This window comes from Oryzias latipes, chromosome 17, assembly GCF_002234675.1.
Source record: "Oryzias latipes chromosome 17, ASM223467v1".
Taxonomy (NCBI): domain Eukaryota; kingdom Metazoa; phylum Chordata; class Actinopteri; order Beloniformes; family Adrianichthyidae; genus Oryzias; species Oryzias latipes.
In genome coordinates this window covers 15,757,950-15,784,612 of record NC_019875.2, presented here as the reverse complement: position 1 = coordinate 15,784,612, position 26,663 = coordinate 15,757,950, and the positions used below count along the sequence as shown (strand labels likewise).

General features: G+C 40.6%; 3 long non-coding RNA genes across 5 annotated transcripts; 1 reads left to right on the top strand and 2 right to left on the bottom strand.

The window, feature by feature from the left end:
* Positions 1 to 9: 9 nt before the first annotated feature.
* LOC110016844 lies at positions 10 to 9,661 on the bottom strand. Its single transcript, XR_002292165.2, has 3 exons — positions 9,036 to 9,661; positions 367 to 474; positions 10 to 286 (listed from the first exon to the last, which is right to left on the bottom strand). It is a non-coding gene; the product is annotated as an uncharacterized LOC110016844 (long non-coding RNA).
* Positions 9,662 to 17,532: 7,871 nt separating this feature from the next.
* LOC111949107 lies at positions 17,533 to 18,992 on the top strand. Of its 2 annotated transcripts, none has more exons than XR_002875152.1 (2): positions 17,533 to 17,586; positions 18,333 to 18,609. It is a non-coding gene; the product is annotated as an uncharacterized LOC111949107 (long non-coding RNA). The 2 variants fall into 2 exon arrangements; XR_002875151.1 differs by lacking the exon at positions 17,533 to 17,586 and adding an exon at positions 17,832 to 18,240 and having other exon boundaries at positions 18,333 to 18,992.
* On the bottom strand, positions 18,612 to 19,777 carry LOC111949106. 2 transcript variants are annotated; one of them, XR_002875150.1, is made up of 3 exons: positions 19,740 to 19,777; positions 19,029 to 19,108; positions 18,612 to 18,950 (listed from the first exon to the last, which is right to left on the bottom strand). It is a non-coding gene; the product is annotated as an uncharacterized LOC111949106 (long non-coding RNA). The 2 variants fall into 2 exon arrangements; XR_002875149.1 differs by lacking the exon at positions 19,740 to 19,777 and having other exon boundaries at positions 19,029 to 19,377.
* Between the last annotated feature and the right edge of the window lie 6,886 nt (positions 19,778 to 26,663).

Here is a 26,663-nt window from a genome sequence, read left to right as displayed (position 1 = left end):
TGTTCAAAACATTTCTGTCATGATCATGCGAGACTTGGCAGACCCAAATGCTGGAACCCGGAAGGAAACTCAGGAAAACCGTAAGGTAAGTATAATGGATTTAATTAACAGTTCAAGGTTGGATTATAGTCAAGATGGAAGTTCAGAGTTCCTGAGACGGCAAGGTGATGTGGCTGGAGGGTTTTGATGGCCGCAACCGCATGACGAAGTCTGAGCAGGATGCGAGGCTAGGGCTAGGAGCACGGATGAAGGACGGCAACCAGGTAAGCTCTAGTGGTGGGATTTCCTGAAGGCAGGCAAACAGATAAGGAGTTAGCTTGAGGGTAAACAGGCATGGACATAACATGAGGAGGCAAGACTAAGCACCATAGGAGTACAACGAAACTGGCGTCGAATACTGGTCCTGGATCTCCTTAAGAGGCTGCAGGCTGATGAGGTGAGTAGCTTCAGCTGGTTGCGTCAGGCACGGAGTGACTGGGGGGAGGGGGAGGAGAATGACAGAGGCACCATGACAATTTCTCTATTATTTATAGATAAAATCATTTAATTTAGAAAATTTTGGATATTGGGCACAGAAATTCCTAGAGTCAACATAATCAGCAAATAAAGAATAAATATCAATAGCATTGCAGGAAAAACACAACTAAATCTAATCATGATGATGATCGAATGGTCGCCGTTTCGATCCCCGCCAGCTGTCGTCTCCTTGGCCAAGACACTTCACCCTTCCTACCTCCAATGTGGTCCCACTGGTGTGTGAATATGTATGAATGTCCCGGTGATGGTCAGAGGGGCTGTAGGCGCAAACTGGCAGCCACGCCTCTGTCAGTCTGCCCCAGGGAAGCTGAGGCCACATTCGTAGTTACCATCACCAAGTATGAATGTGGAGTGAACGAATAATGGACACATTGTAAGCGCTTTGAGCACAAAAAAAAAGCGCAGATAAATCTAATCCATTATTTTTATTAATATTATTATTAATTCACGGAAAAGCCAACTGTTGGCAGAAATGAATATTGTGGTTGTGCCCGGCCAGAATCATGCGTCACCAAGTCTTTTATATATTGGAATAGATCAATAAAAAGTCTAAAGCAAGGTTTGCCTCGTTTGCACCGCTTCGACATTTTGTACCAAGATTCTTCCAGCTGTAGGAGGTAGACATGCACTAGTATCGCGTAGCAACAGTCAAGTGTGAACAGTATAGGTTCTTGAATGCATGTCACATGCCCCATTGTGAATGTAGCATTACACCTTTCACGCTACCTCTACTGTTCGCATTATTTAGGTCAAATTCTAACTATTTTAAAAAAGTCAGATTTTATCACAAAAAAAAAACAACTGGACACAGGAGATGTAGATTTCAGCAATAGATGCTAAGATATTCATGCTTTATTGATGTGGTGGCAATATTTTGAAAAGAGCTCTGGACAAATGTAAACCCTTTAGCGCGAGCTGCAACCACATGGTTCTGATAACTGTCATTATCCTCATTAGCCTTGGATCCAGAACACACGAAGTGGTGAGGGTCCCTCTGTCTTCTGAGTGACCTTCAACACCCACACTAGCTCTCACAGCATATGCCGCCTCCCTCCACCCACTGTGCTCTGCTTTCTCCCCCAGCTCCTTTCTCTCCCCCGTTGCTACAGTTGCATTAGTGGGAAATGGGTCTTAACAAAAATATTGTCAAACTGCCTGGAATACCAATGGGGGGGTAAGCCTTGTGAGCATGTCCAAATAGCCGTTATTTGAATTGCTAATTTGCGCTCCAAAATAACATAAAAAGTGTTGACAGAGCTGACAGCAGAGCAAAGGGGGGAGAGCTGGTCCCTAATAAAAACTACAGCATGAGCTTACGGGTGTGCGGCTTCAGAGTGAGATCAAAGCTAGACAAAAACAGGATGGACTTAAGCTTCTCCAGGGGACCTTTCTCACCCATACACACCTCTGTTTCTACATGCTTCCCACCAGATTCGCCACCGCAGACGCTACAGCCTCCACAATCCCCTTTTTTCACAGCTTGGGCTTCGGGATGACAACCGCTACTTCCTCAAAGAGCATGCAAATGTGTGAATGTGTGTGCAACAGAGAGCGAGACAGTGAGGAGGGAGGAAGATGGAGAGCTTTGTTAGAGATGTCTAAATTGGGCCTCTTTTGTGGAAATCCATTGATCTCTTTGTTCGTTCCCTGAAAAGGCTGCCCCCAGAACATTGAAATGTCTGTGTTTCCAAATGTGTGTGTGTTTGTCATCATGCGCGTTACTTCTGCAGACACTTGTGGTCCAGCGGATGACACTCACTGATGGATAACTGCTGTGGCAACAGACATCACCAGAGAAAATGTGCAAAAGCCACTTGTGCACATTTTATTGTCATTATTAATCAAACAGAACAGTGAAACCTAGTTTTCCCCATCTTGCCATCTATTTATGGGCTCCTGTCAGTCACATTTGTTAGTATAAGTTAGTGCTAAAATTTGAAGCTTTTTTTTGTGAACTGTTGCCATTTTGTTCCAACTTACTAACAGTTAGCTATAAGTGACAGACGAGACGGGGTAATTTGTTCAGGAGCTTTCCTTCACACAGGTATGTATGATATACAGAGTGGCAGCACATTTGGCAGAAAGCAGGAGAAATACATAAAAACACAAGTATATGAGTGGATTTTTTAAATAAAGGCATTAGAAAGGAACAAAGTTGGAGAAAATCTGAAAAAAACACCAAATTCTATCTTAAACTGGTGGCGTGGTGTTTGGACTTGAGAACAAGAAGAATGTCATTGGTTCTAATGGTTTTGGTTAAGACTCTAGCAGTAGCGTGATGAATGAGCTGCAGATTTCTAACAGCTTTTCTTAGAAGAGTTGATGTAATACAACCAGATAGACTATTCCAGGCTCAAGATTTGACTTTAAATGTGTCGGTCATTGGACCACGCTCCTGCTTGAAGGCAACTTCAAAGATAAATAATCTCAAATAATTTTATCTATAAAGTAAGGTATAAGAAAACGGTCAGGAAAAGTCTCTACAGGACAGTTGTCCTCATATTGAATTTGGGCAGAGTGGCAAAAAAAAGATAACAAGGTTTCTAGAAACCTGTTTTTAACATTATATTCTATTGTGATTGTGGATTCAAACCAACATCCCCCATGAGGCCACTAAACAGGGCTCTGAATATTTTCTTTTTTTAATTCTACTTTCGAGCCGAAAGTCCAACATCTGGCCCAGATTACCTGGATCTGGTGTGTCCAGACAATCACATGCTGTTATGTTAACTGGATTTCTTTACATATAGTAAGGCTCAGCCAAACTTTGACCGTGACATGCGTACTCAGAGACCCTGAGGTCCTCGGTATCTCATCTGTTTCCATGTTTCACGGCGAGATTGCAAAGAAAAGTGAACATTCCATGTATCATCAGATCCTTTTTTCTGGGTTCTTTTCAGTAGATTTTGTTGCAGTCTGAAGTGTGGATCTTGGGCTAAGAGTAACAGGCTGGGCAATCATTTAACATTTCTGAAAAATGTTACAGTCCTTGCTAATTAAATTTTGATTCAGCTTTGGGTCAGTCTTGGCACCAGAAGCCTTAAATGTACTAGAGGTCATTAAAGTTTTTTCTTATTCTTTTAGGATAAATGTTTATACACCCAGTGATGAGGTAGCAAATTTAAAATGGAAAGCAGAATCCGGTTCAGGTAGATAGGGGGGTTCATTACTTTGTTGTTTTCACCAGGATAAGCCAAGCTGCCGCTAATAGAATAGAATGCTCCTCTCTGCTCCTCCCTCTTCTGTCCTCTAAGCTTTGTTTTGGTATCTGTCTGTGCTTCTATGATGGACAGTTGACGTCTGATGTTGTCTGATCGTCTGCAGCAGACTTATGGGAGTTTCAGTCATGGAGTTCCTTCAAAAAGTAAAAGCTGAGTCACTGACGTTCTATTTCATTGATGACATTGATAGCCAGAGGCAGTACTTCAAGCACTGAGTGATCACTCTTGTGTATTTAATGACAAAAGTCACCTTTAACCATCAGCTGCTGCTCTGAGGCTATGTAATTACTTGGAAAAACCCAGTCCCTATATTTTGCTTTGCAGCTGTACTGGGAACCAAATGATCTAATGCATGAGTCAAAAAGCACAGTCATAGTACCATCTTTTGGTAAATGCCTACTCCAATCATCTATTGATCTGTTATAAAAGTGTTCCCAGTGGTCTTTTAATTATGATTATGCCATTTTTAGCTAAAACAATAACCTGTGTCATTTTAGAGGACATAGTTTCTGCACAGCAGCAGTGGTTCATTAGAAATTCACATCTCAGTTGTGGGACTGTAGCTCGGTTTACACTCATTAGCATTAGCTAACACCCTCTCAAAAACTCGAAAAAAAAGACGTACCTGGATCTAATCGTCTACTATTTCAGTGGTCCTCAACCTCCTGGTCTGTGTGCCACTTGGTAGCGGGTGGCAGACAGAAAAAAGTGTATAGTCTAAATTAGATTATTCCTGTTTTGTTTATTTTCTGATACTGACAGAAGTTTTATTTTGGAAAACTACCAGATTTTCTTAACCCCATCCATCAAATCAAATCAAATCAAATCAAACTTTATTTATAAAATAGCGCTTCTCATGCACTTTGTGCAGCTCGAAGCGCTTTAACACTAAAAACAGTAAACACACAACATTACAATAAAAACCCCAACCCACCCTTCACCCTTCCCACTCCCCTCCATTAAACCACATGACCCATGGCTCCCACGTACAATGAAATATGACTATGTAACTGTAAAAGAATAAATAAATAAATAAATAAATAAACAAGTATGGCTTAGCTCTGCTGTGAGGAAACAGTATCTGGGAATCCTTTCATACCAGGAGCCAGCCCGGCCACCGGAACATCGCCACAGTGCCCACCCAGACCGGAACAACACCGGGGTCCCCCTCACACAACTGCAGCAACAACCGCTGACCAAGCCGGCAGTCCCTGGAGGAAAAGATCCCCTCAAGAAACACTGGGGCTAAAATCATAAGATGCTAAAATTAAAAACATAAAAAAGAAAAAACATAAAATTGAAAATAAGATGCATAAAATTAAAATAAATACATAAATAAAATAGCCTATACTAAAACTAATAGAATAAATTAGCAGTTAAAATCAACTAAAAGCTAAATTAAAAAGGTGGGTCTTGAGCCTCTTCTTAAAAACCTCTACTGTCTCTGCGGCCCTGAGTCTCTCCGGAAGGCCGTTCCACAGGCGAGGACCATAATGGCAGAACGAAGCCTCACCATAAGTTTTGGTCCTCACCTTGGGAACAACTAAGAGGCCAGTACCGGAAGACCTCAAGGTCCGCGAGGGCTCATATTTTAAAAGAATATCATTTAAATAAGAAGGCCCAAGACCATAAAAACATTTATAAACCATTAAAAGAATTTTAAAATCAATCCTGAAACGCACAGGGAGCCAATGCAGCGATTTTAAAACCGGTGTAATGTGTTCCCGCCCTCTGGTCCTCGTCAGAACTCGTGCCGCTGAGTTCTGTAGAAGTTGTAAGTTTGAAAGAGACTTTTTGGGTAAACCAGAGAGAAGGGCATTACAGTAATCTAAACGACTGAAAATAAAAGCATGCATTAGCACTTCTGTGCTGGCAAGAGAGAGGAACGGGCGGACTCTGGCAATGTTTTTGAGATGATAAAATCCTGTCTTAACGACATTTTTAATGTGTGGGATAAAATTTAGCTCAGAGTCAAAAAGTACGCCCAGGTTTCTCACACATTGAGAAGGTTTAAAATTATGAAGATGTGGTAAAATCATCTCTCTCTTGTCTTCAGAACCGATGATTAAAACTTCAGTTTTGTCCTGGTTGAGCTTTAAGAAATTTTCTGCCATCCACAACTTTATATCTAAAATGCAGTTTAAAAGAGTGTTAACCGGTTCAAGGTCATCAGGAGACACGGCGATGTAAAGCTGTGTATCATCAGCATAGCTGTGAAAGTCAACGCCATGTCTCCTGATGACCTCTCCAAGAGGCAACATATATAAATTAAAAAGTATTGGCCCTAAAATTGACCCTTGGGGAACCCCACAGCTTATTTCGTGGATTCCTGAAGAGCACATATCCATACTTACATAAAAGTGTCGATCTGTCAGGTAAGAGTAAAACCACTTAAGAACATTTCCAGAAAGGCCCACTAGACTACTAAGTCTGTCTAATAAAATCTGGTGATCTACTGTATCAAAAGCGGCACTAAGATCCAGTAGCACCAGAACAGAAAGTTTCTGTGAGTCGTAGTTTAATCTAAGATCATTAACGATCTTTAAAAGAGCCGTCTCTGTACTGTGGCTTTTCCTAAAACCAGACTGATATTTTTCTAAAATTTTTTGGGCATTTAAAAACTCATGCAGTTGAGTAGCGACACTTTTTTCTATTATTTTACTTAAAAATGGTAAGTTGGATACGGGTCTATAGTTATCCAGATTTTTTGGATCTAATTGACTCTTCTTCAGAAGGGGCCTCACCACCGCCGTCTTACAGGCAGAGGGGAAGACCCCCGTCTGAAGAGAGCAATTTACTATATTTAAAAGCTCTGACTCAAAGAATCCATAAAATGTTTTAGAAAGTGAAGTGGGAATGGGATCTAAAAGGCAGGTTGTAGTGATTACTTGGGATACAACTCGACCAAGCATCTCTGCATCAACCAGGACAAAACTCCCCAGTGTTTCTTCTGGTAAAGACAATGCTGGAGGTCTGTTAAGATCAGTGTACTGCATCGATGAAATGTTTGATCTTTTTGATTTTACCCATGAAGTGGTCTGCAAAGTCCTCACATGCAGCATTAGATGATGGCATGGAGGACTTGTTGAAGTCTTTGTTTATTAAAATATCAATTGTTTTAAAAAGAAATTTGGGGTTGTTTTTATTTTCTGAAATGATTTTTGAAAAATAGGAGGTTCTGGCCCGTTTAACTGAGTTATTGTAGATTTTGAGTTGTTCTTTAAAAATGTCTTTGTGAATTATTAATTTCGTCTTCCTGTATCTCCTCTCTGCTCTCCTGCAGTTCTGCTTCAGACCCTTAATGTCGTCAGTCTTCCATGGGATTTTAGGAGTGGCTTTTAATGTTTTTGTTTTGAGTGGAGCCACTGCATCTATGGAAGACCGAAGTCTGTTATTAAAATGATCAACAATAAAATCACAGGGTGCAGGTAAAATCTGAGCAGGAGTTTGCTTAAAAACATCAATAAAACTTGCAGCCACTTCAGGAGTTAAATACCGTTTCCTCACAGTTCTCACTGACCCATCAGTCTTGATGCGTCACGTGACTTTAAGCAGCTGCTTGGATCGCTAAATTAGTAGCCCAAAGCTGAAAGCAAATAAAACTAAAAAAAAGAACATACTAGGAAAGTGTCTTTTGGGGAGAAAAGAACCAGTGAGGACACCGAATAAGGGTCTTCAACTTTAAAGAAATATAAAGCTGCTATCTACAGACAAAGCCAGGAGTCTTCCTCCATATATTTATTGAGACCGTTGTTTCCATGTAACAGAAGCTGCTCCGCTCTGCGTGATATGTGCAACTGATTCTTGAATGTTTCACACAAGCAGATAATGAAGTTTCAGACACGCAGGATTCATATTTATTATCATATTTAGAAAATAACAGTTTACATCAGTTGTGTAATTCAGTTTTGATTGATTTATTCATCATATCCTAAAGGTCCGGTTGTCAGCGTCCACTTTGTCATTAAAGAGAAAATCTTCATCACAAAGTTTGCGTGTAAACCAGCCGCAAATGCCGTAGAAATTTGTAAAAATTAAATTTTTGAATTTTCCCACAGCAAGGGAGAATAAGGCAGACATCTGGTAAGAAACTTTAGCACAGAAAATGTTCCTCTGTGTTGAAAAATTATATAATGAATCAGGATTTATGTAAAAACTAAAAATGATCTGAACTTGGGTTGAGTTCTGAAAGTTATAATGGTATTATTAACAGTAATTCTGCTTTAATTGAATTTTTTTTACAAATCAGAAACAACTTTTACAAATTAGCAACTTTATTTTATTAAATCTTTGCCATCAGATTTTTTTAAACTAAATTCCTTGTAGTAGCATTAAAATTGGAAACTTTTTTCAGGAAATGGAAGCTTAAAAATATTAGACGTAAACTCCGTCCCACGGGTGCATGAAAATATTGTCTGACATTGAACCAGCCTGAAAAAGGTTAGACGCCACTGCACTAGTAGATGCATCAGAATAGAGCAGAGCTGGGAGCTTGTGACCTACCCATTGTATTTGCGAATTTATTTTATCTGTTCCTGATTCACAATTATTTGAATTGAGAAATACTGAGAAAGACTATTTTAATTTTGTTTTTCTTTAAATTTGTCCTACATCATTAAAAAAAGGTACAAAAACATGTTAAAAACAATAAAAACATATAAGATTATGAAGCCATCATAGTAAAATATTTTTAGTCTGACGTTTCGACACAAATACAATTTAATTAAAAAACAATAGATAGTAATATATAACTGAAATATCATATCCGTAGTCCCAAATCCAAAATCCCAACAGTGAAGTTTCTCCTCTGTACTCAGTCTTTTCCTACTTAGAGAAGCGTTTTACAACCAGAATTTGCATGTCTGCTGTGGGATTAAACACAATTTTGGGCTCCACAACATGGGTTGAGACACTGATCTTTGCTCTTTAAATAAATCTATATAATAATAATAAAAAAAAGACTAGCATGGTTTCATACCATTCTAGTTGCAGTGTTATTATTCAGCATTAAGTTACCAAGTTAGTTGTGAGTTTTATAAGAAAATACTGCTTGCAGCACAAAAAAAATGTAACAATGACTAATTATAAATCCTTACAATATTAAAGGTTTTTTACAGGAAACATATTGTCAAAAATAAATGGTTTAGTGCCCTGCATGACCTGTAGTGCCTCTTAAGCAGGTGAGATATAGAGTGCTGTGGGCCGCAGGGCCGGCCGCGTTCATGGTGCTGACCCGATAATGAGCCCTTCGTCCTGCTTGCTGATATCTCCGCTCACCTGACATGGAAGGTCGGGTCAATCCTCCGCCTGTGTCATGCCAGGAGCGGGGAGGCTGACGCTTTCAGCCGTCCGATCATCTGCGAGACCAGCAGGCTGTTAGGGTGTTAGCAGCTCTGCAAAAGGGTTTAAATAATCTCGCTATCATCCAAGACTAATTAATTGTCATCCAGGTCTTGATGTCTGGGTGTCATCCTTGACATTACTCTCTCATTCACTGCCCACATCAATAACATCACCCGCTCCGCTTACTTCCATCTGCGTAACATTCCTCGTCTCCACAGCTGTCCTAGTCCACAGTCTCATCACCTCCCGTATCGATTACTGTAACTCCCTTCTTTCTGGACTTCCACAAAAAAACCTCCGTAAGCTTCAACTGGTTCAAACCTCAGCTGCTCGAATTATAACCTAAACCCCCTCCATTTACCATATTACACCTGTCTTACAGCAGCTTCATTGGTTACCAGTACCTCACCCTCACCCACATCACTTACAAAATCCTAATTTTAACTTTCAAAGCCCTTCACAACCTCACCCCTCCATATCTCTCAGAGCTCCTGACTGTTACCACCCCCACCCGCTCCCTCAGATCCTCTTCCTCCCTTCTTCTGGCTGTTCCACGACCACGTCTCATTACCACGGGGGGTAGAGCATTCAGTAGCTCTGCCCCACAACTCTGGAACTCCCTCCCCTCTGATCCACAAAATATGGTCTCACTCTCTCAGTTTTCCAAACATCTCAAAACTCACCTTTTTCGTCATGCATTCAGCTTATAATATTTCAATTGATGTTTTTAACTATTAACTTATTTTGCGTTTTGGAGTTTTATCGTTGTATTTTTATGTTTTTACATACTTTTGTTTTGTGAGGCGACCTTGAGTGTCCAGAAAGGCGCCATATAAATAAAACTTATTATTATTATTATTATTATTATTATTATTATTATTATTATTATTATTAACAGTGAAAATTAATGCTGTGTTTCCTGATTATGTTTCCTAAGAGTGGCACATAAAGCATAAAAAGGATGGGTCCTAAAACTTAGCCCTGTGGTACTCCGTAGCTAACTTGAGTGCAATGAGAGGACTGTCCATTTACATTAACAAACTGGTACCTATCGGATAAATAGGATTTAAACCACTGGAGGGCAGATCCTCAGAACCCGATGTCATGCTCTGACCTTTGGAGTAAAATACTGTTGTCGATAGTGTCAAAGGCTGCACTGAGGTCTAACAGGACCAGGATAGAAAGTAGTCCCTTTTCTGAGGGCAGTAATAAGTCACTGGAGACTCTAACTAGTGCAGTTTCCGTACTATGGTGAGGTCTAAACCCCAAAACGGCTATTGACATGTGGGTGGCGGTAAAGCTGCTTAACTAAAACTATTTCTAGGATTTCTGAAATAAATTTATTTGATGACCACACTAAACACCAACGAATAAATGTGCCTTAAAAATAATTAAAAGTAATCTAAATCAAATTAAAATTAAACACTTTCTTTACAGCTGATGGCTGAAATAGAGATGAGTTTATCAAGATGGAAAACAAAGTCGCAGATAATGACTAGACTGGGTGTCTTTAAATTTAAGATGCAGGATTTTTGCTTTGCTGTGGGTATTTGAGCTAAATTTAGAGTTTGTCATAGGTTTGGGAGGACAAATATTTTGAAATTCCTCCCATTAAATCTGTTGTGCCAGTCTCTTAGTGAGCCCTCGGTGTGCACCCTTAAGTGCATGAAATGCTACAAGACACCAATTAAAGTCGAGGAATTCATGAAAATGTTCAGGTTAACTAATCTTATTAGTGTCATGACGGCAGGAAATGTTATTCGGAGAGGCTTCAGGCGCTGTTGTGACTCTGCAGCACAAAATGAGGATTGTGAAAGTCTTTTTCACTTTTCAATAAAGACCCACTTAAAGGAAAATTGTGTTTTTGGTGGATTTAACATGTTTTGTGGCATTTTTCTAATGATGGATGATATATATTAAGGAAATTAGGTCTAACATTAAATCTCTGAGTATTTCTTCATTCAAAATGTTGCAAATCAGAAGCAGACGAAAATTGTCTCTTTTAAATAAAGGTCGTATTTATGACGTAGAACCAGAAGCTTCCTGCTCTGCTCCATTCTGATGCATCCACATCTGGCTCAAAACTGTACGGCTGGATAGTTCTAACATCGCTCGCCATTTTTGTTGCAGCGGTAAAGTCAAGTTGGATAGCAGGAGAGAATGTAAACAGAAAACCTTAAGCAACGGGGAAGGGGGGCGGGCTTGCCCAGAACTTAGAGGTGAATTTCTAATAAACTACTGCCACTCTGCAGACACTTTGTCCTGGAAAAATGACACAGGCTAATCATAATTAATAGAACACTGGACATTTTTTGCATGTTAATAGCATGTTCTCAAACATGCTTTTAGCCTGTGGTGTTCACACTGGACAAGCAAGGAAGGGCTTCTAATTTTTCTTGTTTTTACTGTTTACTAGTGCATGGCGCGGCTGGATAAGTGCGGGACATGCACATGGGAAAAAAGGGTTCAATTCCCAAAGGGGTGCGATGAACTTCATCCAGTCTGGGTCCTTCACGCCACTGCCAAATATGTAGCCACGAGAAGACCCATGGGTAAATACTGGGTTGTATCAGGAAGGGCATCCGACATGAAAATCTCTGTCAAACCACCTGCACAAGTCAGTGACAGCGACTCCTGAAGGGAAATGCTGAAAGGTGAATATTGACTGTTTACTGGTGCACGTCTGCCACCCACAGTTGAAAGAGGCTTGTTGCAAAATGTTGGAGCTTTGCAAATCTCACAGATCTTGCTCTAGGCTTTTTCTATCTCAGCTCTATTCCGATACATGAAAGACCTGGCACAGACCAAACAATTATTGTATTCATTTCTCCTCCATGATCAATTTTTAAACGGTTGGCGTAAAGCCTGAAAACAGAAAATGTTTGTAGCTATGCGTGAATTCAAGATTTTTACACGCGGAAGTGCAAATTGGGCATTTACTTGCGTTCACATCACCAAATCATTCAAAATGGTCAGTTGAGCATGCTGAGTGCGGCGTAAAACGTAGCTTGAAACGGACATTAGTAGCAGAGAAAAGGCGGCGTTTTTGAAAAGGTCATGCTGTCTCAACGTAGCAGTGTTCCGTGCAAGGAGAGGAGTTGTTTGTCATTTTTATCAACACAGTGTTTTCTCCTGGGGTGAACCGAATTACCAAGTGGTACATTAAGCAGCTTAAGTTTAGCATATGTTTATCCCTTTTCCTCCAGTTTTTTTTGTTTTGTTTTGAGTTACCTTTGCTCCAGCTTTTCCTGACAAAATACTCGTCTCTCTGCTCCACCTCGCTCCTGTACCTGCCAGGGAGGCTCCACCACGCCACTGTGTGTTTGTCAAATTAATGCTACAGCGGGGCTCTAATCTGCCATTAGGGCTGGGGCAGATAGGGGCTTACTGGTGTTTCTCTTACAAATCCACTTCCAGAGAAACCCCGGCAAAAAGGCTGCACTGCATCTCGATGGATTAGTGCTGGGGCTGCCACTGATGAGGAAGAAGAGGGAAGGGGAGGGGGAAAAAAAGTGTCAACCAGAGAAATGATGAAATGGAAAGAAGCCGAGTCGGAAAAACGAACATCTCCAAACTCTGTGTCTTTAAGCGGGAATCCTCAAGAGACAGAAGTGAGAAAAGGAAAAATGGTACACGAGGCGGAGGAGCACGAAAAAAGACGACAAACTGCAGGAGAGACGGGGAGAGCTGGTGGAGCTGTGTGGGTGCGCCGGCTGTCATATGAGGGGGGGGGGGGGGGTCATGGGTCACAGCATCTAATATCTGTTATCCACACAGCCTTTACTTAATGTTTTCTGCAAATATCAGCACTGACAGATCCCTGCACAGTGCCGTAACCCCTTTCAGTGTGTTCACATCCACCACTGCTCTCTTCCTCCCTTCATCTTCACTTGGCTCTCACTTTAATTGTAGCCGGACAGAGCAGCAGCCCCCCACCCCCCACCCCGGTGTCACTGTGATGCAACACAGGCATATCTCACACCTTTTTAAAGGCTGTCCGTCTGTGTCGGCAAATCCGGGCCAGGGGTCTGGAATGAAGCGGCCCTGACAGGCAGATGGCTAAGCTCCTGTTTGCCAGGACTATCCCCTCTACCCCATTACCCCCCCCCCCCACACACACACACACACACACACACTCTGTTGGCTCATTCTCTCAGCAGGCTGGCCTTGAGGGATATGGAGGTGACCCAACTGGGCCGAGCTGCACACATTGAGAATTTTTTTTTTTTTTTAAGTCATAGGTCTGACAGAGCCCAAAACACAGCAAATGCAAAGCCTCCTACGCTTACCTAAGAAGGTGCCCCTCCAAAGGTAAGTGAGAGATTTTTTTTTCTTCTTCATCTCTAACAAACACTCATGGTTTTCCGTGGGCAGTTGCCATGGCTACAGTAAAGGAAGCGACCACCTGTGGGCTCGCTTCTGATGTAAAACAGGGAGAAAAGGCAAAAGCAACAAATTGTCAGACAAACTGATCGACTGCGAGTAACCTAGAAAAAATTCTGCTCCTCTGATGTTGCCAGACATTTACGTTGGTGGATAAAAAACATCTTGAGGTGGGCTTCTGAATCCGTCAGAGGGGGGGCACGGACAGCAGGTTTTACATCGGGTCAGAGGAGCTCGAACCCCAAACCGAGCTCACTTCACAGACTCCTCTCCTGCTGGACATCATCTTCAAAGCTGCTGTCTTGGCAAAGAATGGATTTGATTTCTCCACTGAACAGTACTCAACCCTTGACCTCCCTCCCCTTAAAGCCCCCGTAGTCCCAAGTAGTTGCTATGGTTACTGTAAATCAGGTTGTGATAGTAGTTGTGGCTCTGCACAATGCAGATCCCCCGTGAACCTTATAGAAATGGATCTTAACTTATAAAGCTTCCCAGAAGATGTAATTGGATGTAGTCAAGGAGGCTGCCGAGCAACGCCAGTCAATAAATTAGCTTCTTTATTTCTGGCCTTGATCAAGGTGACTGCACTTGGTCAGCGGCTGCAAACAACACCCATCAGACACCGCAGTGCTCACAGGCTCACGTGCACACAGGCTCGCTTTGCCTGCGCGGATCCACGCTTCTCAGTGCGTGTCGGCTCGGCGCCTGTGGGTTCCTCGTGCCAGAGCAGCAGTCTGGTGAAGCAGTGGTGGTGGTGGTGGTGGTGGTGGGGGGGTTGCTCCACAGCTGTGTGGGCAGCTCCCATTGGCCGAGGTTAACGAGGTAGAGAGCACATCTGCAACACAGCAGAGCACGGATGAGTGAAGCTGCAGCAGAAGCTCGCTTTCTCTCGTTTGAGAGACACATGACTGTGGATTTATTTTTAGTGTCAAGAACCGTGTCAATATGTCAGTGGAGACACAAAATCCACTTCAGTCTTTTTAAGAAATGGCTTTTTTGAAACATTTTGTGATTGTGCAGAAGTGCAAAATGCCTGCACTGCATTTAAAAACAATTTGTCTTTTGTTATTGTTAAATACTAATGATGGGTTTTCAGGTTTTACACGTAAAAAAAAAAATAAAACATTACAAATACGAACATTATTTGGCGATCTGAAAAGGCTTCAAAAGCCATTTAAAGATCATTTGGAGTCTAGTACAGTGGGTGCGATTTTCCATACAAATTCAAAATATTCAAGATACCTGGCAATTTTGCAAGGTGGGGGTAAAATTGGCTCAAGGTTACAACAAAACCTTCCAGTCTGGCTTAAATGTTTGGCCATATGAAATAAAAAGTCACCATCTCACTTTTCAATCATAAAAGACATAAAATTCACCTTTAAAACTATTGATTATAAACACGTTTACTGGAAAAAATGTTAAAAGCAAAATAGCTCAAAATAAGTCCCAAAACATGGTAGTGGAAGAGTTATGATTTGGGCTTGGTTTGGCAGCCAATGAAGCTTCACGCTCACCAGGCATAATCGCAGCAAGTAACACATGCAGGGCAGGTTTTCCATCTGCAAGTCTCGCCGGGCATTTTCAAGAGCGTAGTGTGTCTGAGCGGCGTCCATTTGGCACTTTAATGTGCTTAGTCTGGACAAAGTGTTTTGTCTTGAAAATAAAGCTAATAATTTTTATTCTCTTTATCTTTTAGCACAGATTTCTATTCTGCTCAATCTTATTCAAGTGGCCAAAAACTGGACTTGGAATCAATAGTGCATCCTCCACCAACACACAGAAAGATAGACATGTGGGTCTGCAGGAACAATGTCTTAGAGAGTTAAAAGTTTAATATTGTTCCTCTAAGGTATGTAAGATACACTCTGACTTTCTGTGCTGTTCATTTAATCATGCCTCAACACAAAGCAGAGCTGAGAACCCACACTCTGCAATATCTGTCTCTGTTATGGGGAATTCGGGTCAATACCTGCTCTTTCTCCCTAAAACAGGATCCAACACAAGAAATTGAAATAAGGTCTGGTTGTTAGACAAACAATTGGAATATAGGCTCCATATGTGTACATTAGTTCCAATGTCTTTACTTTACTGGGGGGATTTTATGAACCATACATTGTTTTCTCTTTTACTAAACTATTGCATGATTTTGGGTAAAATCCTTTAATTGACAGGTCCTGTGGAAGAGCCTTACAGGGAATTTTCCAACAGATGGAGACCAAAGAAGACCAAAAAAAGAAAAACGTCTATAAATTAGCCCTAAAACAAAATAAAGGATTGTATGGCAGAGCTGGCAGTCCATCTTCATGAACAGCTGTTGATCAAGGCCTTAATCACAACTGCCCTTATGAGTGGCTACCCGCACGAAATTTGGTGGGTTTGTAGAGAGAAAATATGAATGCATATTTTCTATGAGCACCCTGCAGGCAACAGGTCATGGCGAACATAGACTGTGTGCATTTGTGAAACCTTTAGTGTGCATTTCTCCAAATTTATAGTGCATGTTTGCATAAAATTACAGTTGTGAATCGGAGTTGGTGCATTTCTGGATAATGAGACTATCCTGCCCTCATACCATAGTGCTGTTCAAGTGATAAGTTTGTGCTCCGTGCACACTCTTTGCTTGTGACCTGACTGTTAGAAATGAGGAAATTAGACAGAGTGTACTTTGTGTAGGCAACCTATTGGTGGACTTGCATATTACGTGCACACCCTGTGCGTGCGACATTTGTGTGCAACCACTAAGGGGCCCAGAACATGCACCTGACTTATGACTGGCGTGTGGCACTAAGGGCACTATCACCCGTGCGCCACAAGTCTGTGTAACTTACATTATTCTTACAAATACTTAACAATGCACAGACGACAATGGGACGTTCCGTTTTCATGACGTCCCATAAGGGGGCCTGCAAGACATCCCCCGCGGGCTCGGACAACCCAAAACCCGCACTTGTATGGATTAACCCTTATATGGGTGAGTCACTGCAGTAACTTATCACATTCGGGTTAAAATTGACCCGTTTTTAACACTTGAAAACAGGTCAGTTTTGACACAAACACAATATAAGGGGTTAAACCAGGAAAGCTCCTGCTTTCAAATGAAGGCCACTAAAAATCATGCACAAATATTTAGATACAGTCAAGTTTAGCATAAAAACACAGCTTTTGAAGTCTAAATCAACTATGAATCATCTTAATAATGATTGGATTAATCCTGCATTCCACCATGAGACCTGCTCCAGCAAACCCCAAAACCCCTGATGAAAACAAAGTGGGAACCGAATAGAAAATAATAACTAAAGAATCAAAGAAAACAACAAAAAGAAACATTTTAAAAACATATTTTCTAAATATAGGGGGAAAAAAATCAATGTAGCCGACTAAATCTAAATCCTTGTTTCCAAGCTAATGACTTGAAAAATCTCTCAGGAATTATGAACCAACAAACAAGGAGTTTACCCCCCCCCCCCCCAAAAAAGAAATGCACAGAAAAGGCGACAAACAGCAGATTAACCCAGGCAGGGGGGTGCAGTGATGCAAAGGCAATAAATTCAGAGAATAAACATGCCCAAAGTTGGATCTGATTCCTTTCACTGCTCATTAAATGTGAGCGGCATCATGAAGGATTTGCTGTCTCTCCTTCGCTGGGCATTTTTTTCGCCCGGTTCTTAAAAAGTTTGGGAGTTTAATATGGTGTCAAAATAGAGCCTAAAGTATTGCGCATCAAAACAGTAAAACCGCGCATCAAAACCCCAAATCTGCGAATCAAAATGCATAAATTGAGAACCAAAACCCACAATTTGCAACCAAAAGCCTTTCCCCAAAGCACAATCCTATTTCTCAGCTGCCGATTTGTTTTCTCGCCATTCTGAAATCCTGTTTTTGAGTTGCAGTTTTATTTTGAAACTGTCTTTTTGAGTTGCGCTTTTATTTTTTGAGTTGCGCTTTTATTTTTTGCGGTTTTGATTCTAAAACCTGTCGACACGTAAAAACAGCGACATGTCAGTCAAGGGGAGGGGAGGCGGGACATCCCTGATATCCAGAAGCTCATTGGCTACCGAATAAGACCGAGTCTTACGTCAACAGACCAGTTTAGAATGTGCCGGTAAGTTTCTCATGTTTTTCATATCTTTTACTATATTAAAATATCAAAATTGTACTTTATTTAACCAGAGGACGCCAGCACATTCAGATGAGGAGCTCCCCCAGTAGCTGCTAGTGAAAAAAGATGTTAGAAAGTTAGATGTTGCATGAAAAACTACCACCATTGTTCTCCTGTGTTAGCATGCTAGCTAGCTCAATGCTAGCGGGGTATCCAGCTCTTCTCATGACTTTTGTGGATTAAACAAAGTACATTTTTTACCACAGTGTCAGGATCGGTCATGTCAACCTGGGAATAATTGCCCGTGGATTGTCACTATGGTTAATCAAATAGTTTTTTAAGAAGTACATTCATGTATATATAAGGTTTTTCAATATTTCCTTAGGGATTACACAGATGGATTGAACAAAGCAACATATTGCTGCAAGAAAGTGACACCTTTCCTAGTTTGGGATCAAGTTAATCCCTATTTAAAATAAATAAATAAAAGAAACACAATTTTTATTTGAAGTACCAGAGCAAATTTCCCACAGGTGGGATCAATAAAGTTTTTCTGATTCTGAACTGTATTCCAAAATAATTTTCTCAACCTTAAAGATTGCAGGTTAACACAGGAAGTTACCTTTCACAATATGCAGCTACTGAGTAGCAATTAAGGTGTGTGTGTGCGTGTGTATATATATATATATAAATATATACACACACACACTCATTTTAACTGTCTTAAATACATTTTTCTTTGTGTGCAGGATGCTGTGGACATTGGACGACAGACTAACTTAAACCAGGCAGAGCAGGAAACTGTTGGAGTTGTTGTTCCCTCTGTGGCTTGTCCTCTCTCCTCTCAGACCTGTTCAACCCTTGTGGGACATCAGAAAACCATGGCCAAGACATTAACATTTATGTACTGATCTATGCATGTCATCACAGCAGGATGTAACAAAAACTAACAATGTGAACAGATCTCATCTGCCTTACAAAATACTGCCCCCCTTAAGAAAATAAATGGCTAATAATCACCACTGGTATTTTGTAAAGCTTCATTTTTTAATGTTTGACCATTGAATGTGTTTTGTACAAAAGACTGATGGTTTTGCAAAGATCTTTGAAACACAGAGTCAAGTGCATTAGGTTCTGTGAAATTCTGAACCACAATTCAGAGAAATTAAAATAACTGTTTTTAAAACTCCTTAAAAGACTTGAGGTGGAAAAGTCACTGTTTTCGTACAGGCACTAAGAAATGGGAAGCAGACAGTGTGGTCGAAATGGACAACTATTTTAAAGGCTTCTCTTTCAGTTGACAGGAGATGTCTGTGAGCCTGCTGGACAGCCTTTGCATCACACTGGGACGTCTTTGGGGCCTGCATCTGGAAAGAAACAAAAACAGCAAAGTTAATTAACCAAAAAAAGAAGAGAAAAATTAAGATTAAATTTTTTTTCATTACCTTAAAGAAGATGTAGACATCCACATCGTAGCTGCCTCAGTATTCCTGCCTTTTTTGTTATGGTATGCATAACAACGGCCCTTATAGAAAACAACAGACATACAGCAATAGTCAATTTTAAAACCACCACCCAATTAAATATACTAATAATTCTATTGATGTCTAATACTGGAATCATTTTAAGTGGAATAAAACACGTTTTTGCTGGTCTGCTACAATTTACTCTGCTCTGGTTCACTCGAATACCGGACTTCTGCCAGTCTGCATAGTGCAGACGCATACATTTTGAATAATATGGCACAGCAATATTGTTTCTCTGTTCAATAATTCCCTCTGTCTGTAAACCCTGAAAAAATATTGAGAAACCTTATAGGTTATAACATATTTGATTAACCCTAGTGACAATTCACGGACAATTATTCCCAGGTTGACATGACCGATCCTGACACTGTGGTAAAAAATGTACTTTGTTTAATCCACAAAAGTCATGAGAAGAGCTGGATACCCCGCTAGCATTGAGCTAGCTAGCATGCTAACACAGGAGAACAATGGTGGTAGTTTTTCATGCAACATCTAACTTTCTAACATCTTTTTTCACTAGCAGCTACTGGGGGAGCTCCTCATCTGAATGTGCTGGCGTCCTCTGGTTAAATAAAGTACAATTTTGATATTTTAATATAGTAAAAGATATGAAAAACATGAGAAACTTACCGGCACATTCTAAACTGGTCTGTTGACGTAAGACTCGGTCTTATTCGGTAGCCAATGAGCTTCTGGATATCAGGGATGTCCCGCCTCCCCTCCCCTTGACTGACATGTCGCTGTTTTTACGTGTCGACAGGTTTTAGAATCAAAACCGCAAAAAATAAAAGCGCAACTCAAAAAATAAAAGCGCAACTCAAAAAGACAGTTTCAAAATAAAACTGCAACTCAAAAACAGGATTTCAGAATGGCGAGAAAACAAATCGGCAGCTGAGAAATAGGATTGTGCTTTGGGGAAAGGCTTTTGGTTGCAAATTGTGGGTTTTGGTTCTCAATTTATGCATTTTGATTCGCAGATTTGGGGTTTTGATGCGCAGTTTTACTGTTTTGATGCGCAATACTTTAGGCTCTATTTTGACACCATAGTTTAATCGCTCTGTATTTCACAGCAGAGGTGATCGGGCATCCGTGTTGTGGCAACATTGGCGTAAATTGCACTTAATGAGACCTTGTGCGTGTTTGTGCATGTGCCGTTCTTCCTGCCGCTAAGTACAAATGGGAGAGTACTCAGCCATGCATAAATATGTCTTTGTGCATAATAGTGTTGCAGTGCACAGCAGTATCTATCTAGGACAGTAGAATGAAGTGATTGTTGTTTACACAGTCTATTTACATTATAAAGCCTGCTAACAAAAGGCATGCCTCGCCATGTAGATCCAATAGCCAGGGGTTTTAACGTTGTTGCCCATCGTCCTCATTGTCTATCTCACCCGGGGAATGTAGAATTAACAGATTAGCCCGACTGGAGGAGGGAGTAAGGGCAGGCATCTGCTGTTTGATTCAGAGAAGGAAAGACAGTGGCGATTGTTTGAGCCAGCTTGCATGAAAGCGTACGTCTATTTTCAGGAGAATGGCTGGGAACGCTTGCACACAAGACCCGGTAATGCCTGTCTTTTTTTTTCTGTGCATCTCTAAGTGTGACGGATGACTGATAGCACGGACAGAGACCAAATGGGATGTTTCTTTTTTTTTTTTTTTTTTTTTACCTCAAAGCCATTGACTGTATAACAGAACTGGACCAAGTGTGACGTCATAAAAACTGACTTGTTTCCTGTTCCAGTGAAATAAAGTCATGGCTTAGTGCCATGTTGGAACCAGTAATTGTCAGTAGGTGATTAGTCCCAGTCGGTTTAAGTCTGTGTTTCTTTGGCAAGCACTCTGGCCAATCAGGAGTGAGCATGTTAGAAGACCACACCCCTTTCACTGAAAGCAGGCTCGGGAGGATCTGTAAAAAGGCTTTGAACTCTCCTCCTACTTTTATTGAAGCATCTGATTGGTCGGTTTATGACGTGTACTACAGCAATATTATGAAAAAAAAAGTTAAAACTTCCTATCTGGAATGCCAGGGGGAGGGGGTCACTCAAAGCTGGAATCCTGAGTCACGGCAGACTAAGGAACAGTTTCCTTCACTACCGTATTGCTTATGACACTCCTCTCTGAGGATGGTGACGCTCTGAGGAGGCCCCTGACGCTGATTAATATAACAGCCAGCCATTATTGCCTTGACATTTGAGTCCTTCTGCTACATCTCCACACATCGTCCGCCTTCTTTGGGTTCGGGTTGGAGGAGGCAATTAGCACAACACTCAAACCTTTATTAATCTTCCTCCATTTGCCTCTTCCACCCTCTGCCACACGCAATTGTTGTTTCTTCTCTTTCCAAACCCTCGTTTGGCTGGCTTAAATACATTTGTAAGTTGTTTTCTCTGGGTAAAAGTTTTTTGTTGTTGTTGTTTAATTATCTAGTAGATACCACTCCAACAACCCCCAGGGAACATGTAAAAACTGGGCCAGAGTTGGAAAATATCAGAAAACAAACCTCATTAGCATTTTTGTGCGCTGTCGAGCTTCATATTCTGTCAGATAAAAGCTCTCTCAACAAAAGATTGGCATCACGATGGAGACATCCGTACTCCAGATGTCTGGAGAGCCCTGACTGTGTCATTAAAGCCCCGAAATGTGGGTTCCTGTGCAGATTAACGTCAACATCCCCTTCAGTGGAGATCTCGGGCCTGCCCCGCAAACGAGTGCGAGTGCGAGATCAGGCCTCCATTTGCATCTCCCATGTGCGTCTGTGTCAGGCCGAGTGCGTGTGAGTGGTTAAATATCTGTGTCAGTTCGACGCAGAGAGGTGTGAAGCAGCTGTACACCTCTCTGCGGCTGTATGTGCATGGAGGCGTGATGGTGCACACGTGGAGGTGTGCCTGTCAAAGCTGCGAGGGCGAGATCTGAGGGCATTCTCCTCACAAACCCACAGTTTGCCTCCAACCTTCCATCTGGGTGGCACGCTGCACAATACAAAAAGTCTTCGCCATCCATCCAAAAAATGAAATTATGCTCTTATGCTGATATGTCGCATGACGACTTTTAATGACACAACATGAATGGAAGCGTATTGCATTCAGTTCAGTTTAATTCTAATTTTTTAAGACCTACAAAAGCAAAGAACTCTAAACAGGCTGGGCACTAACCTCATCTGCTCATGACAACCCACAATGTGTCTGTGTCATAGACATGATCCGTTCTGTTTATGCGCTCGCCACAATATCGCCAGTCTGTTTTGTTCTACTTACTTAATCCACTGACATTACAGAGCAAAACGTTGTGAAAGTAGTAAGTATTGACCAGTATGAACTGTTTTTTCTGTTTGTGGTGATGCAGAAAACGAGTTACAGCCAAAGTTTGCCTTGATGTGAAGCTGCATGTGAAGCTGCAGGCAGGAACTGTCAATAGAATACACCAAAACACCCCAGACAAACAAGAGCAGTTTCTCAGCAACTTACCCTTAAGAATCCAAAAACATCACAAATGCTCTTTACTGTTAAAACAAACTCCACAGAAACCCCTACTATCATTTCTCTTTCTCTTAGAGTGAACCAGCAACAAAAAAATACATATTTTCTCATAGTTTTAGTTTCCAACCTTTAAGTAGTTCTTAAAAAAATTAGAATTTTTTTAAGCATTTTTTTTACATGAAAAAGTTAGAAACAAAGATCATTTGCTTTTTCTTTTTTTTTTTTTTTTATTGAATGCAACAGGCCTCCATAAAAAATTCTACTTAATAATGAGAAAAATTAGGGATATCGAATGATTGTGAGTAACCCTTGTGCTATCCTAGGCATTTTAACATTGGGAGTTGGGTCATCTAGACCCACTAGACAGTGCGCTGAACCTTTTTTCTTCAATGATTTGTGATCTTCACTGGTGTCCATGGATTACATGAACTCTTTTGTCATGGTAGGGAGAACACATCAATGTAAGGGTGGGGTCATCTAAGATAGCACAAGGGTTAATTAGGTGTAAGACACGTTTATTTTCTCTTCATCATGTTAAAGTCAATTTTTAATCCAAAACTACTGTGTTGTGCTCTCAAATATATAAAACCAGGGTCCAACTTTTTCCTTACATGAAAGTTTTTTTTAAAGTCAGCTGAAATTGCCTCTTACATTGACCTCAGTGCAGGTCTTGGTGTCTGTGTACTGCTCTGTACGCGCCTGTTGCTGCTGTGACGCCGTCAATGTGCACCAGTGCATACAAAACTAACGCAAACAAGCCCACAACACCACAGCTATTATCCATTATGCAATAGATAAAACCCGACGATGTGTACGTTCTCATAAATTAACGGTGTAGGTGGAGGGCTGAATTGTAAACTGTGAATACGGTATTTCCACATGTATTATAGTATTAATAAGAAGTTTGTGGTCAATATTTTTTTGGATTGCTCAAAAGAATGTTCCGAATGTTTTTATGTGCACTCTGGACCTGAAGTTTTTTTTTTTTTTTTTTTTTTTTTTTTTTTTTTCATCATTGGGATTTTTTAAAAACACCCCTTGTATTTTTTGTAAAGGTTGGAAGTCTTTTATATTAGGAAAAGTTCATAAGGCCAGTTTTTTTTTGGTTGAAATTTGTTCTTTTACTGGACACAATGGGATGAATTTAAATATAAATATCTCAAAATGTGGCTTTTTACGACTATTATTAGGTTAAAAATAATTTAGATTAGATCAGAGAAATTCATTATGGGTCATGATTAATTAATTACACAAAAACCTAATAGCATGACAGCACAAGAAAAAAAATCTTGGAAAAAAAATTATACCAACAAATCATTAAAAAACATCTCAAAAAACAGAAAAACAGACTGCGTACCACAAAGTGAGCGTCTTGGTCACCCACAGACTTTGCTGCTTTGCACCCAACGTTGTTGACGAGTTTGATTTACAAACTAAAATAAACACTTTTTAGTTGTTATTATTTAGTACTTCCCCAATATTTAGCTTTGTAATTTTTGTGGATAAAGTAGGAAGAACAAAACGAACTGGAGATATTATGACGAGCATATATTAAAAAAAAAACCCAGACATGTCTGTAACACGGACACATTGTGGATTTATGACTTTTAATTGTAGTTCATCTTATAGTTTTCATGAGCAGATGAGGTTTTTTGAAACCTGAAAAAACTTGGCATAAAAAACAGAAAACATTTGAACAAAAAAACAGTTTTCTTTCTTTTGTCATTGAACACAATCCACTTCCACAACCCTGCTATCTTATTGCTCCCAAACTGTAAAACATATTTTTCTTTAAGTTAAAAACAAACCGCTCAGAAGAAATCGAGTCGTTTGCTCTTTTTAACTCAGTAAGAAAACCTGATTGTCTTTAGATCAACTTTTTATCTGAAAAGTGATGTTTCCGTCAATTTCTTTATTCTTGGTGCAAATCCCTTCACCTGTCATGTTTTGGTGCCACCAACTGTTCATCTCCAGGAGCTTAACCTTTAATATTTGACAGCTGCATTTTGATGAGCGTCTTTGACTGTCCGGTTTAGCTCGTGCTGGTTTGCGGCGCCTTCCGTCCGTGAAACCCGGGTTCGACTCCGGGCTGCTCCCTGTTCCCTTCTCTACCTCTGCCGGTTCCAAGCCCGTTTTGAGAAGGTTGCGTCAGGAAGGGCATCCGGCGTAAAACATTGCCAAATTTACCATGCGACTCGTTCGCTGTGGCGACCCCTGATGGGAGAAGCCGAAAGTGGAAGATTTTGATGAGCGTCTTTGAAAATAAATGTCATGGATTTAGTCGTTCAGCCAAACTGTACGCATGTTTTGATTTAAAGCCAAAAGTCGCTGCATTAGAGCATGTTTGATTTGCAGCAAATATCAAAGCTGTAATACTTTCAACAGTAATGACCCGAAATCCTAAGACTGACCTTCAGTTTCATCTTCAGTGTCACATTCAAGTTCATTTTCAAGAACGATCATGATGTTATCGGTAAAGTTCTTTATACAAAGCAACAGGGCTTTCATACATTTAGCAGCCATTATTTATAACACAAACTATTTCTTGCCTGAACAAAACGATGAGAAGGTTGAAGTCACAGAGAATTACTGAAAATACATAGGAAATGCAGGAATACCTGCAAATAAAATACACAAACACGTAGAAATTTCAAATATGGATTCAAAATAAAAAAAATGATTATAGGTGATCATAAAAAAAGACATTTGTTTGATCATTTAAAAGAACTTTAGTATGTGTTTATTGCTTGTAGCAAGTCTTTAATTGCATCACATTTATACAAAAAAACGGCACAAAATTATAAGAAAAATGGGCGTTAAAGTTTTGTTGATATAAGGCAGAGTCCAAATTAATCCCCTACCCCCACGGCTTCTCCCTGCACTTACATGTATCCGTCCAAGCAGAGAGTTATGGAAAAATAGTGTCTTCAAAATACTTAGCACGCAGCTGCCAGCGCTCAGAAAATACAAAATATCGACTTAGATTTTTTTTTTTAAGTAATGCAAAGAAAGTCATTTTTTACATTTGAATGTAAACTTCTGTGCTTCAGAGCATGCACATGTTATGAAATATTTCTCTTCTGCGACATAGCGCAGCCTTAAGTCACTACGGCTTCCCCTTCCCCTTGAAAAAACAAGTTTGGACACAACTAAAGCTACAAATGCCCCTACCATTGGAGGGGTAGGGAGAAGCTGTAGAGCTAGGGGTAGAATTCAGATTTGGCTTATTCGAGAATTGTGGGCTTGTGGATGAGTGTCCACCCCAAAACGTGAAGGTTGTGAGTTAAATTCCAGGCCGAGTCATACCAAATACTTTAAAAGTTTGCTCCAAAGCCTCCCTGCTTGACACTCAGCATTAAGGACTGGGTGGTAAAACCACCAAAAGATTCCCAGAGCGCCGCTGTGTCTGCAGATAAGCAGCTAGTACTCCCCAATGGGATGGGTCAAATGCAGAGAACATTAATTATTGTGAATAGAACATTAACTTTCCTAAAAAGAAAAAAAAAGCCTGTAGTGATGATGTAGAAGCTACAATCGGCGGGGCAAAAGCTCCCATTCAGATGCATCCACGTGCAGACAAACAGATCCAGGTACGTTTTCGTTTTCCTCGTCTGAGCTGGAATCTGGCTCAGAACGGTACAGCTGGATAGCTCGGAAATTTTGTTGCACCACTAATGTTGGGTTGTAGTTGTGTGGGGCTGTAAGCTAGAAAGAGAGACTGCAAACAGATGGATGATGGGTTTTGGGGGAGGACTTACTCTTCGCCAGCAGTTCCGCCTGCAACTCAGAGGTGAATTTCTACTGAACTACTGTCACTCTGAGGAAACTATGTACAAAAAAATGACAGTTTTTCTTTTTTTGGGCTAAAAACTGCATAATAATAATTAAAAGACCACTGGAAACGCTTTGAAAATGATCAAAAGATGATCGGAGTGGGACTTCAAAGGTAACCTTAAATCGTTGTACATCAGGAGAGCCATCATAATTCAGGATTTGACTTTTTCTTCTATCTTTCATTATTTTATCCACTGCTTTAAAAGCTGAGGGGAAACCTGTTTATCTCACCGTCTCTGTGTGT